We start from the raw sequence: 19,981 nt of genomic DNA, 5'->3' as shown, positions 1-19,981 counted from the left end.
ATTTATTAATTTTTTTAGTGCAAAATTCTGTGTTTTGGGGTGTATTTTGAAGGATTTTTTTTTTTTTTGTATACAATCGGTTTAAAATACAATGTAAAAGTAGTTATAGATGAATACATTTGACATGAATACAGTTGAGTTGAATACATATGACTTGAATACAGTGAAAAGAATTTTTGAATTTTTTTTATTCGCTGTATTCATGAATACAGCTAGGCCGTTTTATGAATACAGCGAGCCATTTTTCGAATACAACGGGGTAACTGTAGCTACGCAATGTAAATATTGAAACTGTAGCTATGACAAAATTTAAACCCCCAAAGTGTAGTCATTTATGTAAAATTCTCATTATTTTTTATGTTGGGCACGGGCTTTCATCATCTAGTGTCATATTATAATTTGCGGATCGTAAGAACGATGATTCTGTTTCAAACTAGAATAAATGAGTATTCGCAAAGAGAAAGCGAGAGATATTCTTGGTATAAAATGATATTACAATTGATTATTCTATTGCTGAATCATTTTTCAATTTTAATTTCAATGATTAGGATGGACCAAGCCGGGTTATAAGGATATTATTAATGCTTAGTTTTAATGATTGGAAAAGCTTGACCATAAATAAAATGGAAAACCTAACCAATTGAATTTGACGCAAAAATATTCTCCTTCCACTAATTGGATCAAAAATATCCTCAACATTTTTTTTTTTTTTTTGGCTTAAAAATATCCCTAACCTATTGAATTTGGCTAAAAAATAAAACAAAAAAAATACTCCCCTTCCATCTATTGGACCAAAAATGTTCTCAACTTGTTTTTGGCTTTCAAATGCCCCTAAACCTAATGCTTGACTCGTTGACCAATTGAGACTTTATAAAAAATCACGTGGCAGTGTATGATTGGTCTAGGTGTTAATCTAATGTGAATCAAATTATCCAACACATATATATTGATTCGACCCACCCATATAATTAAGGAAAAACTACATACATGTTAAGGAGAAATATTTACGAAATGTGACGATAGTTTTCCTTATTTACAAAACATAACGATATATTACGAAACATGATGGATTTTCATATATTTTTCGTTTTATTATTTATTTTTCCAGAAAATATATTTTAAAAAAAAAATTAAAAAAAAATTATTTTTTTAAAAAATAATTTTATATTTTTTAATTTTGTTTTTGCTCAAAGGCTTAAAAAATTACCTCAAATTTTTGTGTATGAAAAATGTATGAAATGTGTATGTATGAGCGAAAGTTTTTATATAATTTTCATACACAAAATTGTGAGCGAAAACTTTAAGCCTTGAATATTGTATGAAAGTTGTTACAATGTTGTTGTAGTTGTATTAATTTTTCAGAAACCTAATATGAACATTATATACGAAAAATGTGAATGAGATTCTAAGTCTTGAGTGAGATATACACATTTTATACCATTCTCATGCATAAAATTTTGAGTGTAATGTTTAAGCCTTGATCGAGATATACACACTTCATATATTCTTTATACATAAAATTTGAGCGAACTTTTTAAGCCTTGAGTAAGATATACACATGTCATACACAAATATTTTAAGTCTTGAATGTTGTATCAAAGTTGTATACAATGTTGTTGTAGTTGTATTAATTTTACAGAAATCTAACATGAACTTTATACACAAAAATGTGAGCAAAATTTTAAGACTTGAGCGAGATACAAATTTCATACTGTTTTCATACACACAATTTTGAGTGGATTTTTAAAGCCTTGAATGAGATATACACATTTCATACATTTTTCATACACTAAATTTTGAGCGAACTTTTTAAGCCTTGACCGAAATATACACATTTCATACAACTTTCATACATAAAATTTTGAGCGAAAAAAATGTATAAAAAATATATATATATTTTTTAAATAAAAAAATATTTTTTATTTTTAAAAAAAGCGTGTTTTTTATAAGATTTGTAATGTTATGTTTTGTAAATATAAAACTATCGTCACATTTCGTAAATATTTCTCCTTAAGATATATATATATATATATATATATATATATATATATATATATATATATGTAGTTTTCCCTATAATTAAACTTGAATCCCCGATTATTAACCCACCCTCTCGATTCCGATCTTCTTCCTCAACCAGTGTTATTATTTTTTAATTACGAGTTTGTAATCAGTTAATACTTAATATTTAGAATCGTGATGCTCTATTTTGTTGAAGATGTCATCATTTTCCCGAGAAAGTATTCTAACAGAAATCTAGTTAATTAACAGGATCTTGCTTTCAAGGGCGATTAGAATTCCAGTGCTTAATGTTTTTATTTTCAGTGAGGCCTCACTTTATTCTTATGCACACCCATATAATTAATCTTGCCTGTTAATTGGAAATTAAAAGTATAATAACTCAATGATAAATCAAGCCAACCCTGAAAAAATCGAAGGAAAAAAAAATATATAATGATGAATACTAAAGAGGCAACAATGTTGGAGGAATATACGAGGAAGAAAAAAGGAATCAAAGTTAATAGTCAGGAATTCAGGTTTAATTATATGGGTGGGTCAGATCAATACATATGGTGTAACGATCCATTTAGTCGTTATTGCACTTTTGACTTATTTACCCTCATTGACCTTTTCCCGACCCTAGTTAGTATGTTTTTGACCCAAGGGGATGGGTGGGACGGTTCCCGAGGTAATTAGACGAGTTTATGATGACTTATCAGAATTCGAACCTTAAAGCACAAAACCGTTGACCGATAGTTGACATTTGGGTAAACGAACCTTTTTCTGAAATCTGTCAATTCCGTAAGGTCAATTATGACTTGGTGGGATGTTCAGTTCGATTCTCGAGGCACTCAGGAGCATTTTGGGCTATTGGTTGGAAAATTGCCTTTTGGCCATTGGGGGTTGACCGGGTCAAATAGATCTCCGATGGCAATTCCGAGACCACGAGTGAGTATGTAGCGTGTTTTTATGTATGTGTGCATGTTTGTTTTGTACCTGGGAGGTCTCGGGTGATTGTCGGGATTTGGGAAGAACTTGGTGAAAAATCAGAAGTTGCTGGTTGCTGGTTGCTGGTTTCTGGTGTCTCGCCCCAGCGAGACTGGGTGCGCCCCAGCGAACCCGCCTCAGCGAGGCCTGGTCCGCGGGCGTGGAAGAGTTGGATTCCATGGGAATCCACCCCAGCATATGGTATTCCGTTGAGGCGGATGAGTGGAATTGGACAGTCTTCCGCTGGAGCAAAAGAAACTGTTCCAGATTCATTAAATGCCTAAGTTAAACCCTTCATTCCATTCCCAAAATTATTTCTCCAAAGTGTCTCAAGGGCGATTTGAAGTGTTTCTAAGTGGATTCTTCTTGGGGTAAGTCTCTTCCACCTTGTTATCCGTTATTTACCTTTCCTAAGCTTGAAGCAATAGTGGAAATCTAGAAAGCTAGTCGAAGAAGATGAGTCTCAACCTTAATTTTGTTATTTGAATTTTAGGCTTCAAATGTGAGATTAATTGATGAATTTGTGTAATTTAAGCAAGAAATTTCATTAATTAGTAACCAATAGGCTTTAATCTTCCATTTGAGTCAAGAAATTGAATAAGGAAAAGCTAGGATTTATGCTTAATTTGGGAGTTTTGCCTTGAACGAATAAATTGATCAATAATTGATCTAATTTAGAAATTGGAGAGTAGAATTGAACTTCTAGAACGTTGGGTTACCAATTCCACTTTTTGAAATATCCATTTTACCCTTGTGGTTCCAATTTCCCTATTTTCTTAGTTGAATTTTGATTCGAGCGAATGTATAGCATTATGAGTACCGTTATTCCCCGTTTCTAACTTAGATTTCGATAATGACTAGAATATGAGCATTCAGAGGCTCTTCGCAAGGGCAAGGCTCACATTTGACAGTTCGTAGCACTAGCTCGGCATCGAGGTAGGTTACGGCTTACTTTTCGGTTAGACTTCAGTTAGCGAAGCATATGTAAAAGTTAGTTATTGACAGAGAAATCATGTTAAGCCTTTAGGTATGAAGTTGGGATGGATATTCTTAGGTTGGTATTGCTGATGACTTTGTGGGCTTGTCACCTCGTTTATTGTGATTTGGCTTATTGCCATATGTGTGGTGTTGGGCTTGTTGCTTATTTGCTATATTGCGGTTGTGATACGTTCCTCTCTCACTTATCTTGTCATTCATCATTGATAAATGAAGAATTGGATTTGGTATTATTATTGTGATGTGTCATGTAGAGGCACCAATTAGGTTGGATTATGATTTATACTTGAGATTGATATTATGCATATCATTCATACACATTTTACATGATTTATTGTTATGAACTGAGATTTGATATTAATAATGACAAGAGAGAAAGTGAAACATCCGAGGCTATATTTGATATGGCATTCCTGACATATATTATTTGATATTATCTATGTGGTCCGAAGGGAAATTGTTCCGGACGTGGCATTGCACAGATTTGGGAATAAGTTTGTATTGGTAATTGATTTACGGATGCTGTTATATTTATTCACCCTCATGATCATTGTTGAATTTGACATTCATACATACATTTCATCCTATATTTCTCATGGTGATGTGGTGTGGTTCCAATAGACAAATTGATATGGAAACGTATGATAAGGAAATGAAGGATGAAAGTCACCTCTGGACTGTGTGCAAAGTGACTATGGACATATTTGATATAGTAGCCATTTCTGGTCTGGGTGCGGAATGGCTAGTGATGTGGAAGCCACCTCTGGGCTGTGTGAGGAGTGAATGGTGTTGTGAAAGTCATGTCTGGGTTGTGTACGGAGTGACTAGTACATGGACTACGCGGATCCCTTATGAGTCATGACTATCGAGACGTGGAGGTTTTCTGTCCATAGCATGTGTGTACAGAATGATACAGTTGGCTAGTGCATTGCAATTCATCGCACTTGCATTCATATTACATCCACTCGTATCACTGATTCTTGTTGATGCATTTATTGTATTGCATGGTTTGTTTCCTTATTGATTTCTTGATTGATGATTCTTTGGAGATGTTGTGTGCTCGTTCATTACTTACCTAGACACTTGATGGATTTGAGGACTAGCTTGCCTAGGCTATGACTGTAGACTACTGAGATCTATTGTGGTTCATATTGCGGCGAGTCTTACATGAATGTCCTTAGGGACTATATTTGACTGCTTACGTGTCTATTTGTTGATTTCTTTTTTCATATATGTGAACTAATTGTTGTCGGGCAATGATGCCTACCAGTACTTGTTGTTTGTACTGATGCTACCTTGCTGCATTCTTTTCTAAGTGCAGAGTTTGTTTCAGATTCCACATCACGACCTCGTGAGTGAGTTTCCCGAGGCAGTAAGTTGGAGTTTTCAGGGTGAGCCATGTTTTGATCCGCTGCCTGAAAAACTCTCTATCATGGTACTTGTCCCTTGTATTCGAGACAGTATTGTTCAGACTTGATGTATTTTCCTATTTAGACTTACGCTCATATTTAGTAGCTCTTGTACTGGGAGTTGACCAAATTCCTTGGGTAGTTGTTGTATTTCCGCACTTATAAACTTTATATGATATGGAGACTGCTTAGATACTTCTTTTTCTTTTGGTTTGCTTAATTTGAATTCTTGAATAAGGGAAGGGTTCGCCTACCAGGTGGGATTTGGGTAGGTGCCCGCGCGATCCGTGATTTGGGTCGTGACATATGGGTTGGATAATTTAGTTCAAATTGGATTAACAGTAGGACCAATCATACACTGTCACGTAGCTTGTTATAAAGCCCCATTTAGTGAATTTGTCAACCATTAGTTTAAAGGGCATCTTATAAGTTAAAAAAATAACGTTGAGGAAATTTTGGTCCAATAGGTGAAAGGAATCTATTTTTAATCCAAATTTAATAGGTTAAGAACATTCTTAAGTCAAAAAATAACGTTGACAGTATTTTTGGGTCAATATATAAAAGGAGGGTATATGTTAGCCCATGTTATACCCCGCATTTTCAGAGCCTGAGCGTGACACGTGCTTCCTCAAACATTGACAATCACGTTGTTACTACATAATTTAAACTCACGTTGATAGTATTATATTTAGTATTTTTTGTACGTCGGATTATTCGTAAGCGGAGGTGGGGCCCACACATCGAGATTATTTAGGAACACGTGACAAGTTATATGAATCACATATGTGAAGTCAAACACAACTCAAGAAGGACCCTTGAGCCAAATCAAAGTGGAAGTCCTCCAAACAAATATTTTTAAGTAACGTTTTCGGGTGATCTGACTTCGAGGGGAAAAAACGGTATTATAAGTTTGGAATTTGGAAACATACCAAGAAATAGAAGTTGTAGATAATTGAATTATATTTCCAACCATAGGTCGTGGATCCACAGGAGACGTTGGGATAAGGAGATATGGACGTTTTAAGGCAGAAAGGTCAGTGGGTTAGGCCCAATCCGGGCCCAACCGGGTTAGGCCCATGACCCATGTTTATTTAAGTGATATATTAGCCTTTTCTCCTCATTTTTCAGGACACAACACCCAGAAAATTCTGGAGAAAAAGAGAGAAGAGAGCTTAGAGAGAAAAGATCAATTTTGACCAAAATCTGAGCCCCGAATCCCGAAGCCCGTGAAGAGAAAAGTGTTCTACGTTGCGTTGCCTCCAATTTGAGCTAAAAATCAACCAAAAAGAAGGGGGTGGACGTGGTGGCTGCACACTTGAGGTAAGATTAAGGTTCCTTTTTATTGCTAATAAGTTTATTTAGAGTTCTACCGAACTAGAACGGAGAAAATAGTGTGATAAATTCGTTTGTTGGCGTTGTGAATTATGGAATGAGATTTGAAGAGAATTTTGAATGAAAATAAATGTATGCAACTTGTAGAATGTGGAGGATGTCATTATTTATGTTGTTAGTATTAATTTCGACTCCCTTACGGAAATAAAATTATTAAATAGTTATATCGCAAATTTGGTTGGTTGAGGAATTTAGAAAATAATGTGTGGGATGTTTTATGGCATACGTTGGTATTGGAAATATTATGATTAATGTTGGTATTGTTGGTTGCTGAATTGAGAATTCGGGCTAGGCGTATAAACAGGGAGATGCTGCCCGATTTTTCGGCAGAATATAAAATAGTATGATTTGAAATATGGTACAAATGTGCGATGAAAAGGCTAACATTAGCATAAATTCTTTTTAAATGTAGACTTACAAGCGGTCGAACAGGTATGTAAGGCTTACCCCTTCTTTCTTTTGGCATGTCCTAGAGCTAAGTAATGTATGACCTAACATGCGCCTTGGGGTAACTCTGCTCTTTGATTCCGAGCTCGGTTATGATGCTTATTCTCTTTTGTCATGAGCATGTTTCATATGGTTGAGTCTATTGTATGATTAATAAATAAATAAGCTACTTCATATGGTTTTGATATGTATCCATAATTCCGAAGCTCTGTTTGATATATTTCCGAGGTTGTCTATGATTATGATTCACTTCTGATATAAGTATGTCTGATATGATCGAGCTTATTATATGATTGAATAACGAGATAAGCATAAAGAATTGTGTTTCTAAAAGAGTTTTGTAAGTTTTAATGTCTCTAACTTTCTTATACTAAATCGGATTGATCCGAAACCTGTTTCTGAGCCTTCAGGTGTCGGTAAGCGTACTTGTCCGTCGAGTCTCAGAATTGATTTATATGCATATAGTTTCTCATTACTCTGCTCGTGTATGTGTCATTGCCTCCTTCACCGAGTCCCGGGCCGGTATGTATCGTGCGTATGGTTCACCGAGTCCCTTGCTTGAGGGCCGGGTTCCATATATATATGTCCGGTCTCCGGTCTCCGGGTACCGTGTATATGTTACGAAGTATGATGTGTCCGGTTTCCCGGAGTATGATATGTCTCGGGTACCGTGTATATGCTATGATGTGTTATGTGACGGAGATGTTCGGAGATATGAAATCTTCTGGAGTATGATGTGTTATGGCGCCAGAGACAGGAGTGGCGACCATGTTCCTGTACCCTATGCATGACTTTGATATGCATCATTTGTGTTTCAAAAGTAAGCATTCTTATATTCTGGATAAGCTACTTACCCTCTGTATTTCTTCTGATATATGATGTCAGTAATATAATATATGTATGGATCGGGCTGCACGTTCTGCAGCAATATAATGTATTTATGGATCGGGCCGAACGTTCCTCGGCAGTATATATTATATTTATGGATCGGGCCGAACGTTCCTTGGCAGTATATATTATATTTATGGATCGGGCTGAACGCTCCTCGGCAGTATATATTATATTTATGGATCGGGCCGAACGTTCCTCGGCAGTATATGTTATATATATATGGATCGGGCCGTTCGTTCCTCGGCACTATTATATTACATATGGATCGGGCTGTACGTTCCACAGCACTATCAGTTTTATGTATATCTGTATATGATGATATATAGGTGATGACATATGATGTCGGTACGCACAGTCTGTGTTTGGAAAGTAAGCATTTTGGCACTCTGGATGATTTACTTACTTGCTGTACTCCTTCTGACATATGACTTCGGCATATACGATTTGCGTTTGGAAAATAAGCATGTTGGTACTCTGAATGATGTACTTACCTTTGTACTGCTTGTTTCGATTATGGTTCCGTTTTCTGTATTCTATGCCTTACATGCTCAGTACCTTTTCCGTACTGACCCCTCTTTCTTCGGGGCTGCGTTTCATGCCGCGCAGGTACACCCAGATGAGTTGAAGCTATTATAGAAGATGTTCCAGCGGAGTTGGCAAGCTCCACTTGCTCCTGGAGTGCTGCCGAGTCAGAGTGTGTGTGCTATGATGTCTGATTAATGTTAGAGACTTTGCAGACAGAGTTGTGGGTATAGAATGTCAGTTTTGTAAGCGGCTCCATCAGCCGATGTGTCATTTTGTGTTATGTGATAAATTCATATGATTACAGATTTTGTTGATTTAAGAACAAAGAAAAAGAATATTTCTGAAAGCCTACTATGTATTTCATGTTTACTTGATTTAAAGGTTCAAAGAGGTTATGTGTGTATTAAGAGTCAGAGGGTTCGCTCGGCTCTAAGGGTCGGGTGCCCATCACACCCTAGCGGGATTAGGGTGTGACCGCCCAATTCGATAAGTTACTGGCATTTTCGGCCCTTTTCTATGAACTAAAATATTGTTATGTAGACTTCCTCTTAACATGGAGGTGGGTCCTTGAGCCTCAAGAAAAAAAAAAAAACACATAGCACTTTTCAAACCGCTGATCATTATTTTAAAACTATTCACTATTTAGCTATATTAAATATGGGATTAAGAGTTGGATGATGTTCAGCAAAAAATGGATATATTTGTCATTTTTGCCCCACATTTTGATGCTTTCAATCGTCGTTGATTATTAAATGGTCTTTAAACACATTTGCGAAGGGGAATTCGACCTAAGAAGGGAGAGACAACACTTTTGGAGGCAAGGATATATACACGAGGAGCAACACATCAGTAACGAGTTTTTCCTTTCTTCTTCCCATTTTTCATTGTTGGTTCTGAATTTTAGAATTGTGTTTTTACATACTTTTATGAATATCTATTTTGATAGAACCTTGTGTAGGATGAATTCTTGTTATATTTTTATATAGTTGAGTCGTTGAATTTTAAACTTGTTCAACTATGTGTTTGTTTCAGTTGATTGTATGGTCATCAATAGATTGGCTGTGTCTATTTATTATGTGTTGCTTGAGACATTTGATTATTTCAGTTGATTGTATGGCCATCAGTAGATTGACTGTGTCTATTTATTATGTGTTGATTTGATTATCCGGGCTGCAGATCCTCCAAGTGCTCACCTTGGATGCCAGTGAATCAGGCCTCGGGATCAGTCATGAGGGGTGCAAGTCTCTCCAACAGCATACTCAGCACTCATAAAAAGAGTACATCAAGGTAGCATCAGTAAAAAGCACTGTACTGAGTAAGCATTATAGGCTGACAATAGTTAGATCACACATGCAAATAAGGAAAAGGAAAGGTAATCATGCTTACAGACACGTACAAGTCAACAAGTCCAAGTAGTATAATCAATTACCAAACGATGTCTCAAATATTTCACGAATCCAAACATAAACCAATAATCACCCAATAACTCAAATATCAACAAAGATCAATATCAATCCAAATGACAATAAGAACATATAATGTGTATGCAAATGGAATGCACTGTAATGATACACACATGCTCCGGGGGGACGATGTCCATCTCTCGACAGTAATGACCCATGGGGGACCACTAAGTCCATGTTCAGTCATTCTATATCACACAACCTAGAGTGACTCCTCCATCCAATATCATTGCTAACCAGTCTGTAGCACACAACATAGAGATGACTACGCAAACATAGTAATGTTTTATGAATCATACTTACCTCCATCATCACCATCTTCCAATATCAAGACCAAGACAAATATATCATGGATATGAGACATTATCTCATGCAATGCGAATATCATAACTAACATATAGATTCCATTCAATTCATATTAGGACAGTCATCATAGTACAAGTATTACATGAATCCGTTCCTTCCAACCAGTCTTCCATAATCATAGAAACCACCAATTCACATAAGAAATGTCAAGCATAACCTAGGCATTCTACGGGCCACGAGCCCGAACACACAAGTCACGTAACAGTACCAACCTAAGAATTCTATCTCAACTTCATACGCGAAGGTTCACATGATATCTCCAACAATTCCGTAATACTAAATAAGAGTCGCTAATCGGAGTCTAACCAAGAAGATAAGCCATAACCTACCTGGAGTGCCGAACAGGAATCACGAACGAATCGCGCGAGCGCCTTGCCCTTCCTTAATGCCTCCAAATACTCAAGGTATATTTATAACGTAATATAGATTAGAAATCATGAAGAACCATACCTAAATTTCTAGGCTTTTAATTTGGTCAACTTAAGCCTATGGAATTTGGGAAATGGGCCCACAAGGGCAAAACGGAAAATTCGAAAGTGAAACATGCAATTCAAGTATAAGTGATCAAAACCCACTAGTCAATTCCTAAAACAACTCAATATTAAGCTAAATTCGCATTTAAAGAGAAACCCCCAATTTTGGGTTTGAACCTTAACTTTCAAATTCATAAATTGGTTACTAATAATGAAGGATTCATGTTTATATAGCTATTACCCATCAATTCCATACTAATATAAGCTTATTCCGTCAACAAATAAAGGTTTGATAATCAAAATCTCATTAGAGAAAGAAACCCCAAGAACCCTCTTTAATCCTTATGTTATTGGAAGACTCTCACATTAATTAGGGAGTTTCTAAGGTGGATTATGAATCATAAATGAAGAATAGGGTTACATGAACTTACCCCAATGAAGAATTGCCTCAGAATCTCTTTTTTTGCTCCAAAAATAGTTCTAGAACCGAGAGTAGTGAATGAGGAGTGATAGGGTTTTAAAAAGGATTTAAGGCATTTAAGTCCCCGTCGACTGCTACATCGTTTGCAGTACGCTACGGCGGAATCGCTGCCTCGGTACTGGTACCGCTGCGGCTGACACCAATCACTAGAAAGTTATTGGCTTTGACCATTCTGAACCCGAAATCCGACTATCACCCAAGGCCTCACAGATACAAAAAGAACATGCAAACATACATAAAAACGAGCTACGAACTCACCCATGGCCTCGGATTTCCCAACGGGGGTCTCATTGACCAAGTCAACCCCCAATACCTCAAAATCAATTTTCCAACCCAAGTTCCAAAACGTACTCTTATGCATTGGGAAACAAACCGAACATACCGGTAAGTCACAAATGACCATCCAGCCATATCGGAATCGACGGATTTCCGAAAAAGGACCGTTTACCCAAAAGTCAATTTTGGATCAAACATTTTTTGCTTTAAGACTTATTATCACAAAAACTAATCACCCGATAACCTTAAAAATCGTACCATAACGGCCAAACTAATCGTTACATCATATACTAATTAAACAATCGCTCGTCCTCGAGCGATAAGGAAGTGGAACGGGGAAAAAGTACCAGAATCAATGAACAACTGGGGATATCTCTTGCGCATATTAGACTCAGTCTCCCAAGTAGCATCCTCAACAGGACGATGCTTCCATTGAACCTTCATAGAAGCAATCTCCTTGGACCTGAACTTCCGAACCTGCCTATCCAAGTTTGTTAACGGCTCCTTCTCACAGGTCAGATTCTCATCGTGAAACACTGACTCCCAATGGACAATGTAAGTACTATCAGAGTGGTACTTCTTCAACATAGACACATGAAAGACCGGATGAACACCAGACAGGCCTGGTGGCAAGGCCAACTCATAGGCAACGTCACCGACTCTACGGAGAATCTCAAATGGGCCAAAATACCTCGAACTCAACTTTCCCCTCTTCTCAAATAACATAACACCCTTCATCAATGAGATCTTCAGAAACACCTGCTCGCCCACCCCAAACTCTAAATCCCAAACCTTCTGGTCCGCATACATCTTTTGTCGACTCTGAGCTGCTAGAAGCTTTTCCTGAATAAGCTTCACCCTGTCCACTGACTCTCTCAACAAATCTGTGCCCCACGGGCGAACCTCAAATGCATCAAACCACCCAATAGGAGAATGACACCTCCTACCATACAAAGCCTCTAACGGTGCCATATCAATACTCAAATGGTAGCTATTGTTTTACGCAAACTCCGGCAGGGGCAAGAATTGGTCCCAATGACCACCAAAATCAATGACACATGCTCTCAACATATCCTCGAGCACCTGAATAGTCCTCTGGGACTGATCATCAGTCTGGGGGAAGAAAGGTTATACTCAGGTCCAACTGGGTACCCAACTCTGTCTGAAAAGCCTTCCAGAAATTAGAAGTAAACCGGGGACCTCGATCCAAAACAATGGAAATAGAGACCCCGTGCAATCACATAATATCTCGAACATAGATCCTGGCTAACCTCTCTGCAGTATAAGTGACCTGAACTGGAATGAAATGAGCAGACTTGATCAACCGGTCAACAATAACCCACATAGATTCAAACTTGCCCAAGGTCTTCGGAAGACCCATAACGAAATCCATGGCAATCCTCTCCCATTTCCACTCGGGAGTGAGCATCCTCTGGAGCACACCACCAGGTCTCTAGTGCTCATACTTCACTTTCTGAAAATTCCCAGACTTAGACATAAAATCTGCAATATCTCTCTTCATCCTCCCCCACCAATAGTGCTGTCTCAAATAACGATACATCTTCGTGCCACCCAGATGAATGGAGTACCTCGAACTATAGGCCTCGATGAAGATCAAATGAATCAAATCACTAACACGAGGAACGCACACGTGTCCCTTGATCATCAGGGTCCCCTCACTATCAAGAATGGCTTCCTTCCCCTCAGAACCTTATCTTGAATCTTACACAACTGAACATCCTCAAACTGATGGGTCCTGATCTGCTCTAATAGGGACGATCTCGCCTCAACACAAGCTAAGACTCCGCCTGGAACTAAAATATCTACACGAATGAAACTGTTGGCCAGAGTTTGAACCTCCATGGCTAACGGACGCTCGAAAACAACCAAACGGGATAAACTCGCCATACTTATGGCCTTGCGATTCAAGGCATTAGCAACAATATTGGATTTCGCTGGATGATAAAGAATAGAGATGTCATTGTCCTTCAGCAGCTCCATCTATCAGCGCTGCTTGGAATTAAGATCTCTCCGGGTAAACACGTGCTGAAGGCTATGGTGATAAGTGAAAACCTCACAATGGACGCCATACAAGTAATGCCTCCATATCTTCAAAGCGAAGACCACTGCTAGCAACTCTAAATCATGGGTAGGGTAGATCCTCTCATGGATCTTTAACTGATGGGAAGCATAGGCTATGACACTACTCTCCTGCATCAAGATAGCACCCAAACCCATGCGGGATGCATCACAATAGACTGAGAAATCCTTAACCTCCACGGGTAATGCTAGAATCAGGGCTGAAGTCAAAAGGGTCTTGAGCTTTTGAAAGCTCTCCTCACAATCATCGGACCACTGGAAAGGAGCATCTTTCTGAGTCAATCCGGTTAACGAAGAACAATAGAAACGAAACCCTTCAAAAATCTATGGTAATGGCTGGCTAAACCCACGAAGCTATGGATCTCGGTCATAGTAGTGGGCCTCGCCCAATATCTAACGGCCTCAATATTCTTGGGACCAACTACGTTCTCGTCCTTAGACACAACGTGGCCCAAGAATACCACATACTCAAGCCAGAACTCACACTTCAAAAACTTGGCATAAGTCTTTTCTCCCTCAACAACCCAAGAATAATCCTCAAATGGCGCTCCTGCTCCTCTCTACCCTTGGAATAAATCAAGACATCATCAATGAATACAATCACAAATGAATCAAGATATGGCTTGAAAATGCCATTCATCAAAGTCATAAATGCAGAAGGGGCATTCGTAAGCCCAAAGGACATCACAAGGAACTCATAGTGGCCATAACGAGTCCGGAAGGCCGTCTTCAGAACATCCTCGGCTCGAATCTTCAACTGATGGTAGCCTGACCTCAAATCAATCTTCGAAAATATTGAAGCACCCTGAAGCTGGTCGAATAGGTCATCGATACGAGGAATAGGATACTTGTTATGAATAGTGACCTTATTCAACTGACGATAATCAATGCACATCCTCATAGTACCGTCCTTCTTATTCACAAATAAAGCAAGAGCCCCCAAAGAGAAACACTCGGTCTAATAAACCCTTTACTCAAGAGATCTATCAACTGCTCCTTTAGCCCCCTCAACTCAACGGGCGCCATCCTATAAGGAGGAATGGATATAGGACGCGTGCCCAAATCCAAGTCGATACAAAAAACAATATCACTGTCGGGCGGCATACCCAACAAATCATAAGGGAAGACCTCAGCAAAATCTCTCACAATAGGCATAGACTCAAGGGGCGAAGAATCAACACTAGTATTGCTAACATGGTCTAAATAAGCCAAACACCCCCTGGCCACTAACTTCTTCGCACAGACGTAGAAAATGATCTTCTTCGGAGCGGGACTCGGAGTACCCCTCCATTCTAATCAAGGAATGCCAGGCATAGCTAAAGTGACTTTCTTATCGTGGCAGTTCAAGATCGCATGGTAGGGAGATAACTAGGACATACCCAAAACAATGTCGAAGTCTACCATATCAGATATCATCAAGTCTACTCACGTATCATGCCCTATAAAAGTAAATAAACAAGACCAAAAGAGTCGATCAAAAATAACAGAATCTTCGATCGAATTAGATACACGGATAGGCACACTAATACGATCACCACATAAATCCCAATCAACAACATGATAGACAGATACATAGGAATAAATAGCCCCTGGATCAAATAATACCGAGCCAGGTCAATGTCGAACAGAAATTTTACCTGAGATCACAACATCAGAGGCCTCCACCTTGGGCCTACCCGAAAAGGAATAGAAAAGACCGCCACCACCTATAGAAGCCTGCGGACCACCTCTACCTGACTGGTGTCCATCGCTAGTCTGATAAGAGCCACAGCGGCCTGACGGAGCACCGCCTCTAACTGATGTGCCACCTTTGCCACTAGAAGGTACTAGAGCCCTTAGAGTCTGAAACTTGGAACCCTGCTAGGACGCAGTCTATACTGACCTGGGATTATCTCTTATAAGGTGACTGGGGTCACCACACACATAGCATGCTCTAGGAGCTGGAGGTCGATCCATGAAAGCTGATGAACTGGAAGGACCGGCACGGTCCACTGTCGGGAGTAAGATCCACCAAAAGACTGCTCAACTCCATAGCCACTGGGTCTAGTAGGACACTTGAAGAAGCCTGTAATGCTGACTGGATAGGTTGGCTAGGGGCTGACTAATAGGGCTTGGATGACTGTTCCCTACCCCTGTAGCTGGATCCACTGAAACTACCATAATGACGTGGCTTCTTCTCTCTAGCCTCTCCCAAAGATCGAGCCTTAGCAGACTCGACACCTATAACATGATCAACAATAGCCTGGAAAGAAGACCCCATGGTCACCAACTGAAGACAAGCAATATGAGTCGGGTACGCAAGTCCATTCACAAATCTATGGACTCTCTCATCTTCTAAGGCAATAATATGGGCAACATATCGGGCCAAGAACAGAAATTTGGCCTCATACTCAGAAACAGACAACCCACGCTATTGCAAATAGAGAAACTCATCCTTGTGCATATCCCTCAAAGTACGCGGCATGTATTTCTCCAAGAAGGCCAGATGGAATTGAGTCTAAGAAAGAGAGAGTGCACCCACTGGCTTGCGATCTATGAATACTCTCCACCAAGTCTTCGCGTCGTCGTGAAACTGGAATGATATGTAGTCCATGTCATGATTCTCAACTATACCCATCTTGTAGATACGCTCATGCATCTCCACAAGGAACTTATAAGCATCCTCGGTATGTAAGCTATAGAACTTGGGCAACTTCATCTTCAGGAACCTCCCAACTAGATCCTGATCATCAACAATCATAGCCTGCACAGCAAGGGGCCTAGGATCACCCTTAGGAATCTTAACAACACCAATACGCGGGGCCATGACTGCAGTAGGATGCATACCCATGGTCTATCCCTTCTTGGGATTTCGTACCCCCAATTGAGTCTGAAAACTACTACCTGGAGTAGTGGCACCCCTACAGCATGCGGGCCGTCCAGATGAAGAAGTACTCGGGACATGATTTCCTAAACACATGAGGTCAGACGCAGTATCCGGGTGAGTCTAAGCATGTTCTGTACCACCCTGACTGCCGGTGCTGCCTCCGGCTACTGCTCTGGAGAGGCTGAGAGTGCTCGTCTCTGTCTGGCTACAGGGGCTCCATCCCTTGCTGGTGTAGCTCTACGGCCTCTGGCTTGACCGCGGCCTCTTGATGCCCCTCGCCCTCTAGTACCTGCCCCAGGAGCGGGCTCTGGCACCTCATCCGTCGCTATCATAGCTCGAGTCCTCACCATTTGTGAGAGAATAAAATTTAAATCATGTCACACCTTAACCTAGGCGAGGTGTGATTGGCACCCGACACCTTACTAGGGCCGAGCGAACCAAACTGTAACTCGTATCCTCTATGTCTTGGAAGATGAATAAGGCCCAGGAGGCCAACCTATAAAACATAATATCATATTTGGGCTGACGAGGCCTCATACTGCAATTTCTGTACTTCAAACTTACTTAGCATGATGGGATCATCCAAACGCATACATGAATAACTACCTGACCGACTAGGCCAATATACGTCTCTACACGTAGTAAAACCCATAATAGATATATACATAAGGGCCGACAAGGCCTTTATACTGACATATTGTACTGACAAAACAAGTATACAAGCCTCTAGGGGAGTGTAACTGTACATGGTCGGGGCAGGACCCCTGCCTACCCATACTGTATATACACAAAACTCTGACCCTGGTAACTCTGAATGACATGGATTTTACCACGCTGGCTGGTGTTTGGAAAATCCTATTAGTGTGATCCTCGCAACAACCTGTATAAACCTGCGGGTATGAACACAGCGTCCCCAGGTAAAAGGACGTCAGTACGAAATAATGTACCGAGTATGTAAGGCAAAAATGAAACATAATATTAAAACACTAGTACTAAGAAGGATAAGAGTCAACCTGAATACTTTGACTTGCCGTTGAGGGCCATAGCATGCATAAATACTACAATCTGGTATATGTAGGTCTATAATTCCATGGTTCTGACTACCTGGAGAGCCGAAAAACAAAGACTCTAATAATCAAACCTTAGTCTTTCCCTTCCTTTGAACATCGAGATAATGGAAGTCTAAACATATCCGAATCATGAAATTAGAATCAAGAAGAAACATCATTCAAACCTTAATTCTATTCAAGACCCAAATCCCAACCTATAGAATGGGGTTTATGAACTAGAAATATGGAATAAGGAATCTATAGTTCTTAACATGAAATTAATGCTCTAGGTGATCAATTGTTACACCTTGGAAATTTCATGTCATCGTGCAGTGAATGAACCAATGCGAGCTTAAGGGTAACAGGAAGTTCTTAAGACTATAAGATGGATATTTAGTGGTCTTAGAATGTATACGTTAAGATTTTGAAGTTTAATGAATTGATGAAATAAGGATTGATAAGGACAAGTGGAGTATAAGAGGGGTTTAGGAAAGGTTTCGTAAATTATTGCGTTAAGGATTGTTTGGTAAGGCCTTGAGGACGAGTTATAGGGATGTTTAGATTTCTAATGAAGTATTAAACAAGTGTCAAGAAGGTTCCATAAGGATTGGAGATCAAACGAGTCGACGAGAACGAACTTCGGAGAGCTGGGCATTATACGGCCAAACATACTGGTCACATAAAACATATGGACCGTATGTCCAGCTGTATGTTCTGCCCAGAATGAGGGTCTTCACTGGACCAAACATACGGTCCATACATATAGTCAGTATAAAATATACGGACCGTATGTTGGTCCGTATGTTCGTGTCGGGTCAAATGTTAAAACGATATAAGGATCCTTTCTCTCATTTAATTCATTTCATTTCCACTCTCCACACCTCAAGAACACTCTAGAATTTTCTCCACTCTTCATCCATAAGAAACTAAGAGAAATCTATGATCAACTACATGAAACCCACAAAATCAAGTGTATGAAACATATCAAAGTTCATCTAAGCCAAGAAATCCCAAGGGAAGTGAGCTAGGGTTTTGGTGCAAGAAGAGAATTCCCACTCAAGGCTTATTATTCCATTATATAAGGTGAGTTTTATGATCATTCAATGTTGTTTCGTGTTGAAAAGTTAAAACACTTGGATTGTAGAAGGATATAGAAAATGGGTCATGAATGTGAGAATAGTGTCATTTTTGAGTAGTAGTTTGGGGTGAATTATGAATATTGATATGTTGTGATTATAAGTACGCTATGAATGACATTTAGAACATGGGATAAGTATTATATGTGAGAAAACATGATAGCGAACCATGACCACTATTATGTAAGAATCGAAGTGAAATTGTGAAATGTGGATAACGTAGATGAATGATGATTTTTGTGTATGATATTGTGAATGTTGTGATGGATGTTGGGAGTTGATATGTAAAGTGAGGAAAGTTGTATAAACAAAGGAAATGCTTCCCAATTTTCTCTAGAAATTGTAATACGTTTTTATAATCGATTAACTAATGTTGATGCGAATCCTCTTGAAGGTAGAAACGCGAGCATCGAAGGAGAACAATCAAGCGATAAAACTGTTAAACGAAAGAGGTATGTGAGGTTAGTCCCTTCTTTCTATGGCATGACTCCTATGACCTGAATCTTCTAAATTTCCCATAATCTGCCTAAATAAAGGAACTATGAGTCCATGACTGTAATGAGCTATATATGTATGAGATAAAGAAAAGAGATGCGACGAGCAAGATAATGATGATGATGAGTTAAGTATAAAGAGTCCTAGAGTGAAGTAAGATGTCCATGAAGCTAATGATTCTAAGTATGGTTTCATTGATGCTTTTCCTTGTGTACACCCACCTTAAAATGTTAGTTCCTTCAAGGTGAGATATGATGTTGATGATTACTTCATAATATAATCGAGGAATCACGACCTTATGTCACTCCGACATAGCCATAGTTTCCTTCAAGTTCTAATGTATGTTTTGATGATAAATGAATAATGATGTTAAGTCATAATATGTTTATGAGATGTGTAATAATGATGCGTTTATGATTGATTATATGACGATACGATTCCACCGTGCCTAGTTGGCCGGGCATGTCACCGCGAAGGCGGGCTGCATACGATTCCACCGTGCCTAAATGGCTGGGCATGTCACCGCTAAGGCAGGCTGCTATTTTTATACCGAGCCTAGAGGGTCGGGCATGATCACCACTAGTGGGCGGCATATGATGGTTACCCGAATGCGGGTTAACGATGATAA

Source organism: Lycium barbarum, chromosome 5 (genome assembly GCF_019175385.1).
Source record: "Lycium barbarum isolate Lr01 chromosome 5, ASM1917538v2, whole genome shotgun sequence".
In the NCBI taxonomy this organism is placed as follows: domain Eukaryota; kingdom Viridiplantae; phylum Streptophyta; class Magnoliopsida; order Solanales; family Solanaceae; genus Lycium; species Lycium barbarum.
Note: the sequence above shows the minus strand (reverse complement) of the source record.